General features: G+C 40.2%; 2 protein-coding genes across 2 annotated transcripts in view; one reads left to right on the top strand and one right to left on the bottom strand.

Moving 5' to 3' along the window:
• Positions 1 to 876, bottom strand: part of kcnb2b (potassium voltage-gated channel subfamily B member 2b) — a 95982-nt gene extending 95106 nt beyond the window's left edge. The window contains exon 1 of the mRNA XM_085287276.1: positions 736 to 876. The gene's annotated coding sequence lies outside the window, so the exon portion shown is untranslated. The remainder of the gene's footprint in view (positions 1 to 735) is intronic.
• Positions 877 to 1037: 161 nt separating this feature from the next.
• The window catches only part of trpa1b (transient receptor potential cation channel, subfamily A, member 1b), a 46347-nt gene continuing 25754 nt past the window's right edge, over positions 1038 to 21630 (top strand). Inside the window, exons 1-2 of the mRNA XM_085287273.1 lie at positions 1038 to 1170; positions 12146 to 12394. The gene's annotated coding sequence lies outside the window, so the exon portion shown is untranslated. The remainder of the gene's footprint in view (positions 1171 to 12145; positions 12395 to 21630) is intronic.

Here is a 21630-nt window from a genome sequence, read left to right as displayed (position 1 = left end):
TTTGCATTCCACTCCAGCAGCGTTGTAGTGAGGAAATGAACTCCTGCTACTTTCTGTGGCACCCCAAATGGGTCATGTGCCATTATTGTTTAGATGCACCAATCTGGAGGCATGTGAGGCAACAATTTTTAACTTCTCATTATCATATATCATTAGAGTCATATTTTTTCAGTAAAATTTAACTCCCTGCACATAAACAAAAAGCTACTAAGGAAAACTATTTTGACTGGGATGTATATATATATGTATAAAATTCAATATTTTATAATTAAAAGTTGTAAATATATCCCTTTTACTAATTAGCCGCACAAGGGTTTAAAAAATAAATTAAAAACATAAAAAATAATGAGAAATAAGTCTATGTAGCAGGGAATGATGGGAGTACTCCTGGATGCAACAGTTTTTAGTTACATCCCCAACTGCCGTATTATCTGTATCACGAATTTGCCACTAGGAAGCCAATTTTAAGATCTACATGGATGTGTATAAGAGGGGCATGCACAGCGAAATCGCGCGGATAATATAACTGTAGTATAATCGCATACCTGTTACACTGCTGTTTTTTCTTATCTGTGTTCAGTCCACCACCTACCTTCAATCTAAACCAGTCTAACAATCCCTGCTGCTCTGGTAGCGCACATTCGTTTTCGACTCACTTCAAAGTAGAGTTTAAAAAAAAAAACAAAGAAAAAAAAAGAAAAACAGCAGAATATATGTTGTAAAAATGAGTCTCACCTTGCCTTGACAAACCACCTTTTGCATGCAAACTCCTCTTGTTCCTGAGGGAGCAGAGGACGGAAAGGGAGTCGGGATCTCCCCTTCAGTCAAGCGGCTATTGCTGTAGGAAGCACTCCGCCGCGCAGAGAACGCGCGCCCCACATTTTGTGTGAAAATGAATCGAAAAGAGAAGAAAAAAGCGTCAACGTCTTCCTCTGAAAATGTTCATCGGGAGAACGGACAGTGTCGTTTCGCCATGGGAACGCCGAGGAAATGAGTCCTGCGCCTTCATCCAAAAGCTTGAAGACAGGGGCTCTGAATCACTGTAACTGCAGACGTAGAGCGCGTAAAAGGCAACGAGAAGGAACGGGATAAGCGAACTGCGGAGTGTCCCGCTGTATACTACATAAGGAGGAGCAGAGGGGCGCACATGGGCTGCACCACATCCTAGAGGTGAAACCAAATCACAAGCGGGCGGAATATTATTTTTCTGAAATAGAACAAAATGTTCAGTAAGTGTTCGATTTCTAATCACGGAGAGGAGAGATTTTTAAAGTTACTGAGCGAAATCCTGGATCATATTATCCTACAAGAGCAGTCACGCACGGCAAATCAAAAGCAAAATCTTTACAATACGTCTATAGAGTATATAATACACCACTGGCCTATCGTTGCTGTGCGTAAAGTGTTGGTAGCAAAGGATAGGTGCACTCCTTGCCGTAGGTGTGACTGTAAATATTGCGCTGTATTTCCTGTTTCGGTGGAGATTTGAAGTTGGATTATCTGCTGTGAATAATCTTCAACAAAATTTCTCAGGAGAGCAGTTTTTACATTTTACCAAACTACTTTCGGTCACTCACACGCTAGCATGGCCGCCACCTATTGTAAGGAAAACAGCTAAAATCTCACATGTATTTGGCATTATACACCAGATTGCTCCCGTTTCTCCATCTCTCGCTCTCTCAGTGCACAGGAATATTGTCCAGTGCTGCGGTGATATTTTCTTATAGAGTCTACTCATGTGTCAACTGAACATTTCCCCCTTAGCTAAGCACTTTTCCAGAAATTTGATTATACGATGCATATATGTAATCAATTTCTCTGCCATGTTCTTTCCTTCGAGTGACAATTGATCAATACTGCTGCACTGACTAAAGAGAGCCTGGTGTCCATGTAGCCTATACTATTTCTTAACTGTGTGGGCACAATGTTTGAAGGTCAGTATTGTTTTGGTGGTCTTCACAGATTTTGTACATTCCCACAGCACAGTCATGGCAATCACGTATCACCCCGATTAGTTGTTTGAATGTGACCTCAGCAATCTGGCGGTCTAGTGCATAGACTAAGCTGCATTTGCTTTGGGACTGTTTTTTTAAAAGATGGCAAGAGGATTGCAGGATTTGTGCGAGTCTACAAATGCAAAGAAGCTATTATTTTACACCCCAATAAAAGTGTTTACCACTTAATCAGGTAATGATTTAAAGATGTATTCATTTAACCCCTTGTTATCAGGGGTGTATTAATATGACAGGCCTCAGGTCTGCTGCAGTGAAGCATGACTATGACCCCTAAGTGACAGATGTAAAATATTCTGCTGTTGACAAGAAAACTGCTGATGACAAAGGTTGTTAATGAGGGTACCGAATAATGATTAAGAGTAATCGACTGTGTCCCCTTTCATTAATTATTGCGAAACTGGCAGCCAATCAGTTATCCCACGTAAGGTAGCGCAACAGGGCAACATTGTGCAGCTTCTACAGCAGTGATTTGTGTTGCGTGCAGTAATGTGTACTTGCTGTAGATGCTTCCAGCCCTGTGCTAACACCACCTGCATGCGCGGGTACTCCAGGGAGTTGAAGGCAGCCTGCATCCATCCCACCATGTGGGTGGAATAATTCTAGTTACCAGCTTGATATCTATAATTACCAACTTTCCAGGTTACAAAGACTATAAAATGTTTGTTTTCTTTGGACCGTTTTCTTCTTCTCATTCCTGTGTACTATGTGGGCATTTGTGCTTGTGTGGGCTGTTGCCTTAGCAACCCAAATTGTAGCATCATGCTGAAGAAACACTTTGGGCCACAGAGCCAGATAGGCTTGGATATTTAGATAACCAGCATTGCTGCTTTGTTACCGCTGAATGATTGAATCACTTGTTTGGCCAATTAACCTTGGGCGTCTGTAGTCGTCAGATTTCCTCGCACAGTTTGAGCGTGATAGTGGGCTCATGGCGAATTCAAAAGAAAGTACTTGGCCTCCTTCCCCCCCTACCTGCTCTCTCTATAACATTCTTATCAATCTCCGACCAAAGAGAAGTTGACTGACTGCACCGGCTGTCTCATCCATGAGCTGTCACTGCCTGCTGTATTTTCCCTTTTCAGTTTGTCATAAAATGTGTCCACTCCATCATCCAAACAACACCGTGGACACACTTGCACCCCACAGCTCCTGCCTCTGACGCTGTCAGCACATAAGAGAGACACATCATCGCCCGTTCGTCACACACTCATTAGACAGATACACCGAGGAGCACCACACCAATGATTTTTCAGCTTCCTTTTACTGTACTGGGTTCTGAAAGTGTGAGTGTTTCACATAAGAAGGAAGCACATGGGCTGATCTTAAAAAAGAAAATGTTAAATAGGCGTGTGTGTGTGTGTGCAAGGTGAAAGAGAGAGGAAATATGGATGCTGTAATTTACCGTCAGCTTCTGCAGGAGTGGGAGAGCAAAAGTCAAATCCACTTAAATTGCAATAATAAGCATTCAATCAGTTTGGAACACCTTTCTATTATAGGAAGCTGTCATGGATTTGAATATTTGCGATAGAAAAAACCCCACATGGGTGGATAAGGTTAAAAAAATCTGCTTTCTCTTTTTTACTGCTTCTTGATCCTTGCTTTGACAGCTTGAATGTAATGTAATTTTCCATTTTTGTCATTTATTATTCTGCAAAGTTCAAAGTTGAACTTTAAGAAAGGTTTTTGGATGGCTCGATGTGAGGCTGCAAAAATGTGAGCCCGGAGACTTTGTAAGCATGCCGTGACACAGTGCTCAAATGTGCTTGTGCGTGTGGGTGCGACAGCGTCTGGTGCGTGCTTCGTTTTATTTGTGTGTGTGTGTGTGTGTGTGTTTGTCAATAAGAGGGAGGAAACACACCATAGCAGCAGCCTGTTTATTCTCTTTTTCTATTTTTAGCTTCTGGTCATGTCAAGGTCCACACAAGCACCCACCCACAGTGGGCAGCAGTGGCCTTCAGTGTAATGGTCAGCTGCAGACTGGAATCATAAATCTATGTCATGTCTTCATTCATTCCACAAAACACACCTGTTCACCTCTGATGCTGCCAGCATCACCTAATGTGTCAAAAATACACACAACACAATGAACACGCTTTGGTATTTGGTTGTACAAACTGCATGTATGCTATGTAGGCTTGCCCTCAGGGGTTAGCGGTCTAAGTATGTACCAACTACTAAGTCCTGGTTCAAATCCAACCAAGGACTTGTGCAATATGTCATCTCCCTCTCCATCTCCCCATGTTTATTGTCACTTCTCACTGCCATCAATCAAAATAAAGAAACAATACCATAAAAAAATGCATTTATCAAAGTGAATGTCCATGGTGCTCTGGTCTCAGCTTTCTCTCTGGAGCCGATGTTAGCTGTGGACAAACAAACATGATTGATCACCCCTCTGTGATGCTGGTTATGTTTGCATAATACATCCAGGGGCATGGATCACTAATTGACTGGGTGTTGTTTTCTTTCTATATTATTATTGGTATCTCTGCAGCAACTGCCTGTCAATTGCTCTTAAAAAAAATCGTCGTGTCCAGCACAGCACAGCAGAGGATACACGCTGCCACATAGACACATAGATCCTAGAGTCTTGTTACAGCTCAGCATCACTGTTTTCCCAACACAGAATGCCACATCCGGTGCAGCACAGCTTCTCCAAATTTCAGGACTTTGCACCACACTCATCTGCATTCATCGGTGTGAATAACACTGCCTTGCAGAGCAGACAAGATGCTCAGTGTCCAACCTTAACCCAAAGTGCTTGTGGCAGCAGGATAATGTGAATATAATGTACTTGGTATAATTGCTGCAAAAACACCCACTCTGGCAATTTGACCTGCTACTACTGTCAAGAGACAGCTTATAAGGGTAAGCATTTTTTTTTTACAATCAGGGCAGGTGTGAAAGCAGTGATCACTGCGTGTTGTACGTTTAAGTGAAAGACAGGAAGGAGAGACCTTGGAATGAATAGCAATGAAGTGGTGTGGCTGCCAGAGACATTAAGCTCCGATGGACAATTCAGCATGTTCAGTCTGCACCCGAGCTCCATGTGTCGTTTAACTATCGACTTCTCTGGAGCATAATGCTCTGTCACAGCCTTTATAATATCATGTAAAAAGAACATTAGCAAAACTGCTTTTATTTTTACTTGCAATGCAAGACACTCACCAGCCACTTAATTAGGTACTGTACACTGCAAATATCTATCATGGCAGCTACTCAGTCCTTTAGGCACGTAGAAATGGTGAAGACATGTTCAAACCAAGCATCAGAATGGGGAAGAAAGGGGATTTCAGTGACTTTGAACACGGCATGGTTGTTGGTGTGAGAGGCTGGTTTGAGTATTTCTGAAACTACTGAACTCTACTGGGATTTTCCTGAAGAAACCATCACTTGAGAATGCTCTGAAGAAGAGAAAATATTTGTCTCATTGATGCTGGAGGACAGAGGAGAATGGTCAGACTGCTGTGAGCTGGTGGGAAGGCAACAGTAACTCAAGCAATGGTTGCAACTAAGTTATGCAGAAGAGCATCTCTAGATGCACAATATGTTGAGCCTTGGAGTAGATGGGCTACAGCATCAAAAGAGCACACCGGGTGGCACTCCTGTCATCTAAGAGCAGCGAACTGAGGCTACAGTTCACACAAGCTCATGAAAACTGGACATTAAAAAAAAGGGAAAACACTGTCTGGTCTCATGAGTATTGTCCATCCATCCATCCATTCGCTACCGCTTATCCTTTTCAGGGTCGCGGGGGGCGCTGGAGCCTATCCCAGCTGTCATAGGGCGAGAGGCGGGGTACACCCTGGACAGGTCGCCAGTCTGTCGCAGGGCTAACACATAGGGACAGACAACCATTCACACTCAGATTCACTCGCACATTCACACCTAGTGGCAATTTGAATTATCCAATTAACCTATCCCCACAAGCTGCATGTCTTTGGACGGTGGGAGGAAGCCAGAGTACCCGGAGAGAACCCACGCAAACACGGGGAGAACATGCAAACTCCACACAGAAAGACCCCGGCCTGATGGTGGAATTGAACTCAGGACCTTCTTGCTGTGCGGCAACAGTGCTAACCACCGTGCCACCGTGCTGCCCTCATGAGTATTGATTTCTACTATTTTGATTATAGGGTCAGAATCTGGTGTAACCAACATGAAAACATGAATCCATCCTGGCTTTTATCAATGATTCAGGCAGCTGGTGATGTAATGGGGTGGGGGATATTTTCTTAGCACGTTTTGGGCCTATTAGTACCAACTGAGCATCGTTTGAACACCACATAGTTGCTCACCATGCCTATCCGTTTAAGACCACAGTGAAGCCATCTTCTGATGTCTACTGACAGGAGAATAACATGCTCAAAGCTCAGATCATCTCAAACTGGTTTATTGAAAGCCGTTTGGTAGCGACTTCACTGTACTCAAATGACTTCTACAATTACCAGATCTCAATCCAATACAACATGTTTGACAAGTGGTGGAACTGTGATGGATTGTTGAATGAGAGATTTGCATAATGAATGTGCAGTAACTGTGTGATCTATCATATCAATATAAACCAAAATCTCTGAGGAACGTATCCAGCCTCTTGTTAAATCTGTGCCCCAAACAATTAATCAGAATCACAATCATAAAAAATATATAAATTCCAGAGGAAAACAGAGTAAGGCAGCTCTGAAGGGAAAAGGGTGTCAAACCAGACACTAGCAAGGTGTACCTAATAAAGTGGCCAATGTGTGCAATGATTTATAAAAAGAATTATTCCACCCAGATGGCTGAGTTGCAAATGATTCATTCAGAATAACAAAACTTTCAGGTTGAATATGGTGAGCTGAAGAACTTTACATGAGCCGAGCTCTCAGTTCAAAGCAAAGTTTCAGGGATACACTCTAGACTTGAACTGAAATAACAGTCTAAGCCTTTCACTTGACAGATCAGTCATTTGTTCATTGATCATCCACAGCTACACAGTTCAAACTGCTGGAATAAGGTACAGCAAGTTCAAGAGTAGTGATAAATTATAGAGCTTGGAAAAAAAACTTCTAAGTCATTAAAAGCTCTTGTAAACGAATCATACTTGTACATACTTGGTGTGCTTGTACAAACTGTTCTCAAAGTGATAGTGGAATGCAGCATATATCAGTCTGTCGTGTTTCAGTTGAGCGAGTGGGACTATGTCATTGAACCTTTGGTCCAGTTCCTCTCCTTGATTATAATCCAAATTTAGCTACATTGTGAGAATGTCATTTTCAGTTTTCCATTTTCAGAGCTCTCATAATCTGTCAATAGATGCATTTGGTTACAATGTTTTCTCCCTTTGCTGCTTTTCAGTAATTTCAGGAAAGTGCTTGTGGTTCTATATTTATATCTACTCCAATTTCATTGTGATCTCCACAGTTTCTGTTGTTTGATCCGTCTCACCAGCTAATGTTTTGCTGGTGTAATGGCAGAGAGACCCATCTACCCCTCTGAGGCTTGCCTGTAGCTCTAGCATACTGCTTCATCTTCAACAGTCCCTGTAAAAAGCTTTATTGGAGTAATTCAGCAAACAGAGTTTAAACTGGAAACTGGATACTGAATCTGAAGAAGCAGAAAAGCACATTTAACAGTGTCACCTAAGTGGGTGGATCAGAATGGCAATTGCTCGCTCTGTGCAGTGTTAGAAATTGGAGAAAAAAATAGCCTTTGGCTTGACAACATTATCGGAGGTCTAATAATATGATGCTAATGTTTAATAAAACTTTTTCAGTATCATCAGCTTTGATAAGTTAAGAAGAAATGCTTTGAACACCAGCATTCGGAGAAAGATTAGGCACATCTTTTGTATGTTGAGAAAAATACTGATGACTTAACATTTCTCTAATAATGTCTTTTAGTATGTTAAAAACACACTTATGGGTATGCTAACAATGTTAGAAATTTCATTTGCACTGGACAAAGGTGAACTGTTTCTAATGGTAAAAGGCTGGTTTTGTGCAACAGACTTAGCAAAACAAACACAAAGCAAACTTTTATATCATCATCAGCGGCAGCAGCATTTCATATTGATGCTGGGCTGCGCTAATCCATTTAGATGATTTCTTTTTAATTTATACTGATCGAAGACAGAGGCTCCTGTGCTCGCACTGCCCTAGTCAGAGAGTTGCATTGATACAGTTGTCAGTGGTGTAATTAGGTCCACAGGTAGTGTTGTGGTGTTATGACTCTTTCCGCAAAATAATGTGAAAGATTAATCATTTGGACAGGAAACCAAAACTTTCCCAATCCTGGGAGGGATACCGTGATGGGCAAATCTTTTCCTCGGCTTACAAATGAGCGCAGAGGAGAGAAAGCAAAGTGAGAAAGTCCAAAGTCACAGTGAAAAAGCAATGTTAGTTAAATATTTCTAGCATTAAAAAGTATAGCAAAAGGAGAGTTTGCTACAGCACCAGCACACATACTGGACTGAGGTGTTATAGCCCATTGTATTATTGATACTGTAGTTAACTGCTGTGTTGCAAGGCCAATAAAATTGTCTTTTTGAGGGAGAATCATGTCCTTTATGGCTAAAACAAGCCTAAAAGATCCATGAGTATCCTCCTAATAGACTACCAGGTAAAGGAGCAACTGCCACAACATGTTATTGCATGCAGCAGCTCATGCGTTCTCTTTTTGTGTAATAACTTTTCGTTCATTAATATGATGTTTTATCAGTATTTTATGTGCTGTGCATTTGTTTGCGTTTCCTGCTTTAAAAAGTTGATAAACACATACAGACAATAATAAGCTAACTATATATGTCCACACATGCTCTATGTCAATGTATGCAGGCAAACACGTGTGTGTGTGTAGGTCAAACTGGGTGAGACGGTGTGGTCTTATCTTGTTTCCTGCGGTTTACCTGTTGACGTGCATCTGCGGTCATATTGAGGAGGGAACTCAGCACTGAGCTGTTTCTGGGTTTAACTAATGAAGATGGCATTGCATTGACATTCAATCTCCCCTCACTTCAGCACCACTTCCAACAGGACTCTGTGTGTGTGAGTAGGAGTGAGTAATGACCTTGAATATGGGTATTAAGTAATTTGTCAAGTCAATAAAAACTGAGCAGTTGTTGTAAATAATCACACATTACTACGCCATCAGCATCCACAGATGATATGATTTTTATTCAGGGCTCCACATTTTGAACTTTAAGCATAATGCAAACTGTTAGAGGGCTTTTGATGGACATGCTCTGAGAAAGTGTCTTTCATTTAAGCCAGTCGGTTGAAATCGTTGCTAGTCTACGTCTTGTTTTCTGTACTTGATAGTAGGTGATTCCTGGCACTTGTCACACAGTCAGCGACCCAGAGAAGTGTCATATACAGAAGACTGGAACATTTGAAGCTGGGGAGCAAGCATCAGTTAAACTGCTTAACAGCCTTTCCACTGCAGGAACTTGTGGGTATAAAATATTTAAAGAAGTAGACTCACAAGGTAAAGTAATTTTTTGACAGCTTTAAGTAAGTGCACCTATAAAGGTATGCACCTTCAAGGCATTCCTCAGGAGACTTAGTTGGAAGTCAGGGCGGCTAAGAGGACTGTATTTATGCAGGCAGAGTCATTCAGGAGGCTAACTTTGAAAGGTGGAGCCCTTTTGGAGGTCAAGCAAGGGAACAGCAGCAAAAGTAAGGATCTTCTGGGGATTGAGCAGCAGTGTGTGCTTAGTGACAGAGACGCTGGAGTTCAGGGCACCATGCACAGACATGCAGAAGGCTGAGATCTAAATAGTAGACAGCTATTAGACAGCACAGACAGATGATAGATGGAGGTCAGTGGCAAAGGACAACTATGCAGAGGGCGTCCTTCCAACTCTAAAGCTGACTGGAGGTCACTGGTTGATTTTAGGCTGTTAAGGTCATAGGCCAACTTAGTTCAGTTCAGTTCAGTTCATTTTTATTTCAAACATTTCAAACATGTGCCTTCACAATCATTACAAAATATCATTCCATTATTTGTTTGAAAAGGAGTAGGCTGAAGTATTTACTTATTTGTCCCTACCCCCTCAAGTTTTACCTCTCATTCATTTAATTTTTTTTTGTCTTAAATTAAACAAACAACATATGAAACATATGAAGTAAAACAAAACATAACATACATAAATCAAAAACAAGAAATTAGCAAGCCCCACCACAGTATAGTTTCTTTCATATGAAAAATACAGAATGTGTATATTTGCAGATACACAAGTTATGGAAAAACAACAAACCAAAACAAAACAAAAAAACAAAAAAGAACCGCAACACCATTACCAGCAACATTACCGTCCTGGGTTAACCCCGTTTACTTCATTCTTATACTTATTTAAAATTAGGTTTTTATATTTTACTTTAAACTGTTTTATGTTTTGACTGTCTTTTATTTCTTCTGTTAGACTGTTCCATAATTTAACTCCTGCAATTGAGATAGACATAGTTCTTAAAGTTGTTCTAGCACTTTGTATTTTTAAATTCCATTTCCCTCTTAAGTTATACCCACCTTCTCTTTCTATGAACAATTTACAGATTTCTTTGGGAAGCAATTTATTTCTGACTTTATACATTATTTGCGCTGTTTTAAGCTTCACCAAGTCTTGGAATTTAATAGCTTGCATTTTGACAAAGAGTGCATTTGTATGGTCCCTGTACCCTACATTATTTATTAATCTAATGGCCCTTTTCTGTATTATAGTTATTGTTTGTGTGTTACTTTTGTATGTGTTTCCCCAGACCTCTACACAGTAGCTCATATATGGCAGTAGTAAAGCACAGTATAAAATGTGCAGTGCTTTCTGATCCAACATATGCTTTGCTTTCCCCAGGACGGCAATGCCCCGTGCCAATTTCCCCCGAACATAAGTAATGTGTGGCTTCCAACAGAGCTTGTGGTCAATGATCACCCCAAGAAATTTTATTTCATTTACTCTTTCTAAATATACATTGTCAACACATATTTCTACTTCGATGTTTTTCTTTTGGTTTCCAAACAACATAAATTTGGTTTTATCGAGATTCAATGATAATTTATTTATATCAAACCACTTCTTTAATATCGTTAATTCCTGTGTGATCATCCCCAAAACCTGTGGCAACTCCACACCTGAACACAGTATATTTGTGTCATCTGCAAATATTACAAACTTTAAAATCTCCGATACTCTGCAGATATCATTTAAGTACATAATAAACATTTTTGGACCCAGTACTGAACCTTGAGGTACTCCACAAGCTATATCCATCAAATTAGATTTATATTCATTTATTTGTACATATTGTTGCCTATTCCCTACATAGCTTTTTAACCATTCCAAAACCACTCCCCTAAACCCGTACTTTTCCAGTTTTTTTAATAGAATTTCATGATTAACAGTATCAAACGCCTTCTTTAGATCTAAGAAAACTCCGAGCGCATACCTCTTATTATCCATACATTCCGTTATCTTTTCCATTAAATCTATCAGTGCCAAAGCTGTTGATCTGTTGCTTCTGAACCCATACTGACTATCTGTCATTAATTCATATTTTTCCACAAAACTGTCAAATCTTTTTATGAAGAGTTTTTCCAGTATCTTAGAGAACTGGGAGAGTATTGACACTGGTCTATAGTTTGTAAAATGATGTCTTTCACCGGTTTTGTAAATGGGAATAACTTTAGCAACTTTCATTTTTTGTGGAAAAACTCCTTTTTGAAACGACAAGTTGAATATATATTTTAATGGTTTTACGATACCATCAATAACTGTCTTTACCGTTACCATATCAATATCATTCCAGTCTGTACTGGTTTTGTTCTTAAGTCCTCTAACTATGTCATAAATCTCTTTCTCTTCCACTGCTCTTAAAAACATTGAGCTACTATTCCTTTCAATATTTTCACCAGTGTCCCTTTCTATTCCATCAACCTTTATTTCTTCTGCCAGTTTTGGCCCTATGTTTACGAAGAATTCATTAAAGCCATTTACTATCTCTTCCATGTTATTAATACTTCTTGTCCCTTCTATAAAGTATCCAGGGTAATCATTATTCCTTGATTCATTTTTGATTATTCTGTTTAATACATTCCATATATCTCTTGTGTTATCTTTATTGTGTTCTAACCTTTTAATGTAATACTCTCTTTTACAGGATCTCATTATACTTAGGGAACAGACGTGGTATCGGCCAGCTCAGCGACTGTCTAGTGACTTGGGAAAAGACTGGACAACTGAGACTCAAGAACAGAGAAGATATCGACTGGTTCGGACTCAGAAAGAAGAAAGAAGGGAGAATCTGAGTCAGTCTAGGGAGTGTGAGGAATGCCATCTAACTGAGGAGCAGGAAGAACGTTGGCTAATATGGGATTGGGAAGACCCTGGACCAGGACTAAAGACCCAGGTCAGACTCAGAAATAGGTGAAACCTCTACCAACTCAGAAACTGCCCTGGAAGTGACGCGTTGAATGTGTTGCTCAGCCATTTAAGGGATCTGTACTTAACCTTCCTGCCTTCTTGGGACCTTTTTGTGCCACTGCTATGTGTTAAATGGCTGCCATTTCCACTGTGTTCAGTGGAATATAACCAAACTTGCCACAGGATAGTTTTTACCTGTCAATGTTAATATTCCAGTGTGAATTCCTTAAATCAGCCTAAAATGGCTGAGCAGCAGAAATCCCCACACCCATCACCCTGGGGACCATTTTCTGCCCATTGACTTCCATTATAAACGCTATTTTTCAACCCCAAATTATCATCATATGATTTTATTTTTTCTTCTTTTCTTGGATGTCAATGAAGACTCAGGGCCTTGAAGTTTTAATTTTTAAATTGCAAAAAAAATGCAAAAAAAATAATGGCAGGTCAAAATGTATGTTGGTGCCAATCTTTGGTCCATCTAAAGGCCTACTTATAATGACAATCACATATTACTTCAACTGGTTTTTTGTGGAAATATTTAGTTTCGTTTTTTGGTTTTTGGGGCTTATAACACAGGGCGCTCATGTAATAACACTGGGATTTGAAGGGTTAAAACAACGAAAATATAATTAAAACTTTACATAAATATTTCAGGGAGAAGTAGTTTTACAAGGTTGGCTAATTTAAAGTGGAATAAAATATGGATATATGGTCTTTTTATGGCGTGGCTGAGAATGGTCCCTAGGGTGATGGGTGTGAGTTTTTTAAAGGATGGCAGGAGGGTTAAGATATAAAATAAAAAGATTGTTTTAAAATAAAACAGGAAACAGACAAACAAGACCATAACACCTACTCCATAAAAATAATGTTTTTCTCCCCCCCTGAACAGCCCTGAATGAGTCCCACAGGGGCCTTATAGTAGGAAACATGCACAAAGGTGCAGGCTGCTCTACAACAGGCTGCTAGTTCCTGCAGTGGGAATAGGAACAGGTTCATACTTTTTCAGGTTGTGACAATTTAACCATTTGTTTGTGAATGTGAAGTATTAAAATATAACATGCATTGACAATATGAGGGTTTCATAATGGTGATAACAAAAACAAAAAATAATTGGTTTATTTAAATTGTCCACTGCACATTAGGGGCCAGGCACTTTTCCAATACTCTACTTGTAGATAAACTGTGCACTGGTCAGAAAATATGGTGAACAGAAGTGCTGACCAGCAGGTTTGCTCTTGCGTAGTGCTTTAACCCAGACAGAGCTCTGGTTTCTCTTCTTTACTTTCACACAACCTATGTATATTGTGCAAATATCCACAGTTAAGGTAATCCCTCTGATTTCAACTGAAAAATGCAACAGTGCCTCCCCTCTCTATGCATCCATTTCTGTCCCCCTTTCTTCCTCTGACTATACAGCAAGACACAAGTACTATACAAACACAGTGAGACTCTCAGGTTCATTTCACCAGAACACTGTGTGTAAGCATTTTCACTGTCCATTAGTTTGGAAGGCCACTGTTGTGAGTCAGAATGGGGCCGTTGCAGAAAGTGACGTTACGAGACAACCCGAAAAGGAACTTTTGCCAGAAAGATTTCATTTCTTAGAGAACGCAATGCAGTATATCATCCAATTGCCTTTAAAGGTGGCAGTTGTTCCACAAAGACTGCAGTAGCTCATTCTGATCTAAAGACGACACTGTGGGTCTAATAAAAATCTGGACTCATGTCTATATACAGAACGCACAGTGCAGCTCATAATGCCAATGCACTTCTTAAAAGGCTGACATAAGCATTTGTTGTGGTTTTTTTTCAGGTTGGTCTGCTTGTGTGTTGCATGTTGTGTCATACACGCACACACACATGCACACGCAGTTCTTTATTGCCTGGTATTTCAATATACTTAGCCATCAGGAGAAGTCAATAAGGTTTTTCCTGCCTCTGTAATTCTAAGGCAGGCTATACTCTGAGTGTTTTCTGTCTTACCCACACATTCTCACATACCCTGTCCTGTCTGTATCAGTTACATTAGGAACTACCAACCCTTCAAACTGAGCCAGGGGAAGACCCGGGTGTATAGATTTTTTTTTTTCTGAAAGGAGTCTAGATATTTATCTCCTCTGTGAAGAGATTGCAGTGAAGAGTGGAGAAATGGAGTACCCATTTCTCAAAATACATTTGAAGTAAAGCTCTAATTTCTACTACGTATACATAAATCGATTAAGCTTTAGCACTGATTTTGGGAAACAATGTCTTTTAAAAAAAAATGTATATTATAAATCTGACACATGTCCCACACTTCAAAGGAAAGCTCAATACTAAGACTCCCCTTCCCCTCATCCATCATGCAGAGGGCTTAGCAATCCCAAGCAACTCAACGTGCTCTTTACCTAGCACACAGGTCCAAGCCCTTGTCCAAACGTGGAGTCATAATGAGAAGTATCAAAATGAGCTATTGCTGTCATCATAAAGAAGGACCCCTGAGGACAGTTGGCGGTCCTTGGATCATTGCACCCACATTAACCTTCCTGTGAAGGGATCAGGCACAAGCTTTCTTTCACAAGGGAGTTGGGTCATTGTTCTAAGAATACAGTTTCTGTTTTTTGGAGGACATTGATATGATAGAGACCTGCCTCTGGGAGCTCCCGTGGCAGAAAGCCCTTAAGGGAGACAGAGAGAAAACGAATAAAGCCCTCAAAGGAAACAGCAGACAGGCCTTCGGCAGAGACGGTAATGTTATCCCCGAGGTGTAAGTTACAGAGCAGAGGTTAGTGTGCTATCCAAACTCTAGCCTTTTGATTACCGTGACTGCTGCAGGTGTAATTAAGTTAAAACAGTTTAATTATGTTGAGTAGGATTCAATGAATGTTTCATTGTAAACCCTAGTTAATGGGAGTGCTGTAGCCTGAGACAGCTGGACCACCCAACGGTACATGAAATACAGATATTTGGATGGGATTCTTGAAATGGGACCTCCAACTGGCAGCACGTTCAGATATTTAATATGAGCCAAAAGTCACTTTAGAGGAGCAGGTGATCAGTTTGATAGCTCATCCAGAAATATCTCTTTTCTTTAATAATTATAAAAGTCATTAACATTTAATTCTTTTTTTAAAGCTAATCCTCCTACATCCCGTGGAATTAAAACTGTAGCTGTTTAATTTTAGCAAACCAATTTAAAAGCCATCATCCCTCATGCTGTGACAATAGATGGGTTCCATTACTTTAGTGGATTTAAATGTTTATATATTGCAGCCACTCTGTTGTTAAGTATATTGTCGGCACATTTTTCCCACGTGCATTAATGGAGCTCTAATTGAGAGCTTTCAGCAAGTCATGGGATGATTTATTCAAATCAACGTTAAACATCATCGCGCTTCTCTTGCTGTTAAGTAAAACACACTGTATGACAGCTTAACCTTAAGTACACAACACAGTTTTTTTCCAGCCCATTCTGCCACAAGCTTGGCTGGGTGTTTACTGTCCATTGAAAAGGTATTGAGTCCTGTCTTTTTTAATGACTGCATTCATCAGTATAAGCTTTCAGTCATTTGAAATACAGCTGGACTGCGTTCTATGCAAGGTGTTTGTCTGTTCTCTAAAAGCCCTCCCGGTATTTTATTGAACTAATTTATTCTGAATAGAAACCCTAGAGGGTATAAAGCCATCTGTTTGACATTGCCAGCTGGACTCTGTCCGATAAGAGACATTTTTACAATGGGGTTAAGCTTCAGGGTTTAAAAATACACAATGAAGCGAGATCGGTAAGCACGGACTGGAAGAGGTACAAAACTGTTTCCGAACTATGAATGAGAAGTCGCTGAAAACACACTGATAAGGTCTTAAATTCTGATCTCAATCTTGTGTGTCCTAAACCAAAGATAGAGTGTTTGGAGGAATCAATAATCTGCAGGATGCAGGAAGAGACTATTTAAAACCAGCTGAGATAAAAGCCGAACACCTAATAGTAGATAGAGGGAAATTTGTGCAACGGCAATGAATAAATTATCTGCCTTTTTTTTTTAAACTGCAAGGTCAGCTCTGTTGCCCTCCTTCTCCAGGGAAACCTCCGCCAACTCACATGAGTTCACCCACAAACACACACTTTAAATCTAGTCCCACACACTGGTCAATAGCAGGCACCCCCACCAACACATTTCACATCTTCCTACACAGGAATGCATCTTATGAGAGCGGGCGCGCGCACTTGCATCAAGTTCTGTCTACTTTTGTACACATGCATGCATTTGTGCCCCCCCCCAAACAAAACAAAAACCTCAGAGAACAGTGTGTTATAATGAGTATCGAGTTATACAAAGGGCACCTTTACAGTAAGCCTCTTGACCTGTGTATGTGGGAAGCTGTTTGCTGTGAGAGAGGAGGTGGTTAAAGGGTGAAAACGGTTCCCAGCAAATACTCTTACATTACTGCACAAAGGAGGCAGCCGATAGAATTTTACATTCAATATAACAAAACTCTTTTTTAAAATTTCCACATTGGGGCTTTCTCACAATAATGCTGGCACAACATTTTTACTTTAATGTACAACTTCATTAAAAATCTTACACATCTAAAGGTGATACATGAGGTAAGAAGAAACATATTTTAAGACCCTGCCTTGGCTGTATGTATTTTACAGTATATATGGCCTCATATAAATTTCTCCAAAATAAATCGAAAGGTTAGAGAATGATTAAATTTTTTTTTTTTTTTTTTAAGAATTATTTATTGTGTGCTGAGCCGACATGCTGGGAATAATTTATTTGTGGACCATCAAAAACATTTATGAGTCTGTTTCAGCAGTATGCTCTAAACAAGAAGTCATAAATCTACCACTGTATCCTCACTCGCCTCTCTCCCTCTCTCTCTCTCTTTGAGCCGTCTCCACCTTGCTGTCTCTCCTTCCGATGCTTCTTCCGCCCATTTCTCATTTTTCAGGGAGCCGCATCACTCGAGTAAGTGCCTGGGCCTAAAGATTTGCCATCAATTCAAAATTCATCAGTCGTGATTGGATTTTGGTGGTGGAGAAAAAAAATCGAGGAATCTGTTTGATTCGGTGTTGCCTCCTAAACAGCAAAGTGGAACACATTTCAAAGGTAATGTCCTTCATGCAGCGGTTCTGGAAAAAATATTAAAAAAACAACAGCCACAGGTGCCGCGCTCTCGTGGACGGTGCTGCACTTCACAGCCATATTTGCACATTTGTCAGATAAGCATTTCCTTTCCAGTTAAAAAAAGGGCACAGGCTGCGTGTTTAAGCACCACATAATATTTATGAAGGGCGTGTTTGAAATATAGAAACACCTCCTTCCATTTGTCTCTCAGCATAAGTGTTCCAATCATTAATCTGTGTTGTCTCCACAAGGTGGTGTCATGCTCATTAGCTCACTGTTGCAGCTCATTGTGTCAGCTAGTCTGACTCCTGCACTGATGTGGATATGTCACATGAGCGATGCTACTGCTTCCATTCCCAAATCTATCTGATAGAAATAATGGAAAGCTGTGTAAATCAAGCCCGCAGTTAACTCTGATGCATGCTTATTTATTTTGTTTATTACAGTCAGTTAAAACTGTTTATGTGGGGCCCTTGTTATCCTGCAGTGTGAAATGCCAAGCGGGTCTGTGCAAACCATTTCATCGCTGAGAGCAGTTCAGTAAAGTGAGACAGTGAAGCCAAACACTCATTACCACAATTTGGAGGGTGTAGCTGCCTTGACCCATGCACTGACCTTCAAAAATAATAGTTGCAGTGGTGTGGATGCAGTTCATTACCCACAATGCCTGCCAGTCTTCCAGCTCACACATCCGTAGTCACAAAATAAGGGCAAGAAAATAAGAGCATCCTGGAGCGGTGCACTCACTCTCGTGTCTGTTTCTCGCCGTCCTTCCAACCAAAACAATTCAGACTCACAGTTGTACTCAAAACTTAAAAAAAAACAAACCTTAAAGAGTATTTTTTCCTTCTAATTCCATGCATTTTTGCAGAAGCAAATGTTAGCTAATTATGCAATACAATTAGAGTAATCCTCTTTTGTTACCAGTGGCACATTGCCCCAGTGGCCAGCTAGGATCACAGCTAAAGTTACTTAAGCACGACCCCCTTTGGCATCAGGGTTAACAAGCATTGCATGTGTCAAATAGGTAAGACTCAACAATGAGTCATGATCAGCTTACTGATTCACAACCAGCATTTGTAGTTTGCAAGAATGAGCTGAGCTTTAAATGTTTGTCAGCCTACATCTCTGTGGTTATATGAACTCCGGCACAAATCGGAAGATGTTACTAGGATTTTGGCCATTTTTATACTGAAAATCTGATCATTATATGCTGAAGAGGTGGAAGTATATAGTATGTTCGGCCTAGCAACAAAGCCCTAGCAACAATTAATGAAAGAAATACATTGTATGACTTATATGAAACTGCTGCTCTAATTCATGGACAGTGGATACAGGATACACTTGCAGTTTTCTCAGTCATTTTGGTCTATTTCCTTATACCAGGAGTGTAATTTTCACCTCCCTCAATGCTTGTCTCAAAACAGTAAAGGTATTTCTTATAACACATACTCAAGTGTGCAAAAAATACTAAAGAATCAAAACCTTTTTCACATATGTCAAGTCAGTCCATCATTTCAACTCTGTAATCAATAAATAAAAACCCTTTTACTACCATTTCAAGACAGACACTTTGTACTTTTATTAAAACCTTATTAGTTTTGGAGAGTCCTGAGTACTGAGGTTTAAGAGTACTACAAAAATGTAGGCCTATGTATGTTTATAAAGTGTTCAGATGAAAAAATGAAATGTGAAGGATTCATTTGAAATTTACACAGTGTCACCGAGAAAAGCAAGGTAGACATGTACAAGAAGAAACTTTTCTTCTTTTTCTTCTTGCTCCCTTCAGGGGTCACAACAGAGAATCATCTGCCTCCATCTCCTCCTGTCCCTAGCATCCTCTTCTGTCGCACCAACCCTCTGCATGTCCTCCTTGACTACATCCATGAATATTCTCTGTAGTCGTCCTCTTCTCCTCCTGCCTGGCACCTTCCTTGTCAACATCCTTTGTCTAATATTTCCACCATCCCTCCTCTGCACATGTCCAAACCTTCTCTGCCTTGCCTCTCTAACTTCGTCTCCAAACCACTCAACCTTAGCTGTCCTGCTGATGCACTGATTTCTGATCCTGTCTATTCTGGTCACTCCCAGTGAAAATCTTAACATCTTCAGCTCAGCTATATTCACCCAAAAAACATTTTTCATCTGGAATAATTCTACAGTTTGATCCTTTTATGTTGCTGACACTAAAAAAGTAGAAGCATCTCATTTGTAGCTTATACACCCTTAAATACGTTTAGTTGATAGTTTAATGAGCAATGGCCATAAGGCAAAAAAAGAGAAAAGCAAATTGTTGTGGAAGATGAGGTGAAAGCAATGGGAGGAGAATCTGAAGCCGGGCATTATGTATTATTTAGTGGATTAAATCGAGGGTTGACAAACAAAGTCAAACATTGGGGTTAGGAGTGTGTCACCCCTGCAGTGAATGAAATGAGGCAGAAACACATCCAAAACTACACCACCCCAACATAAACAGCAGGAAAACCACTGAAGTCAAGCCTAGAAAGAAACTGAAGAAGACCTTGATTGTAACAAGCAGTCTGACCATTCCCCTCTGACCTCTGACATCAACAAGGCGTTTTGACCCAGCGATCTGCTGCTCACTGGATATTTTCTTCTTTTTTCAGATCATTCTCTGTAAACCCCAGACATGTTTGTGTGGGGAAAATCCCAGTAGATCAGCAGTTTCTGAAATACTCAGACCAGCAAATCTGGCACCACCTTTCTTCCCAATTCTGATGCTCAGTTTAAACTTCAGCAGGTCAGCTACACCAGTCTTTCCCAAACACTGAGAAATGATCAGGCGTGCCGTGGAAGATGATCTGGTTCCACCTCATTAGTACTCTAAGTGACCGGCGTTAGTAACAATTAAGTAATTACATTCTCTTCCACTAGAGGGCAGTACAACTACCTGCTCTAATTAAATGGGTTGCCAACTGCCAGTAAAACAGAAGAAGACAAAGAAGAAATTACATAATAGTCATGCATTGTGTAATAGCAATAGGCAAATATTTGAAAAGAAAAAGTAGTCAATCTGACCTGGGTCCTGGAGAAAATTCCGACCCAGATGAAGGCCCTAGCTTGAGTAGAGGTCAGAAGAAAGCAAGAAAGGTATACTGGGGACAAACCAAACCTATTCTGCTATGCCTGGTGGGCAGGGAGAAGTTATCAATATGCTTTTTGTGACATTTTTGTTTTGTTTTTGTGATTTTTCTAATGTGAAAAATGTGCCGTGGCTCCAAAAGGTTGGGAAACACTGAGCTACACCATGCCTACACGTTTTAAATGCTTTGAGTTGCTGACATAAAACAGGTATTTGCCTTAACAAGGAGCTGAACAGGCATATTTAATAAAATAGTTGTTGAATCTATGTAGTGTGACTTTACTGGACTGTATGATGGTTGGTACTACATTCTCAGATTGTTCATATTTTCTGTTCTTTGATGCATATAGTTTCATGAGTATCCTTTGGTTATTGATGCTAATGTTTCCAGTCGCTGCCTGTGTTGGTGCAATGATTCTTCAGGTCAGTCACGCAAGTGTGACTGTAGTGTTAACAACATGCACAGGACACAGCAATGACAGATGGAAGAATACTGTTAAAGAGGATTAAAGGTTGACTCAGGAGAAGTGGTCCTCGGGGTGCAGCAGAGAAACAGCTGCAATACACATTCTTCTCTTCTTCAGTCCTAATCTGGTCTTGTTGTGGATCTGTCTGTTTGGTGAGAGACAATTTTTACTATAATCTCTTGCATAAATGTATTTAATCACAGATGATATGTGGAAAGAATGTCATCAACTGTACGTCTGTAATACAAATTAAAAAAAGTAAGAAAAGAAATTGAACCAAAAAATGAAAACGAAACAAAAAGGGACTGCCACCAAACACAATACTCCCCTCCAAGTGTGTGAGGGCAAGGCCTTACAAACTGAACAGATGGTGTAGCTGGGATGGAGTAATATGATACTTTTTTTGACAAGCAACAGCAGCAGTCTGTGTAGCTCATGATTGTTTTTCCAATTTGACTGGTGCGAATCAACACAGATAATCACGAGCACCAGGATCAAGGATTTAGACCTCAAGGGGGTTCCAGCACTCATAATGCTC

The sequence above is a fragment of the Mchenga conophoros genome, linkage group LG9, assembly GCF_057382185.1.
Source record: "Mchenga conophoros isolate Kocher_MC1m ecotype Shallow Benthic linkage group LG9, M_conophoros_male_GT1.1, whole genome shotgun sequence".
Taxonomy (NCBI): Eukaryota; Metazoa; Chordata; class Actinopteri; order Cichliformes; family Cichlidae; genus Mchenga; species Mchenga conophoros.
The sequence above is the reverse complement of the archived record's forward strand: the minus strand, read 5'-3'. Positions and strand labels throughout refer to the sequence as shown.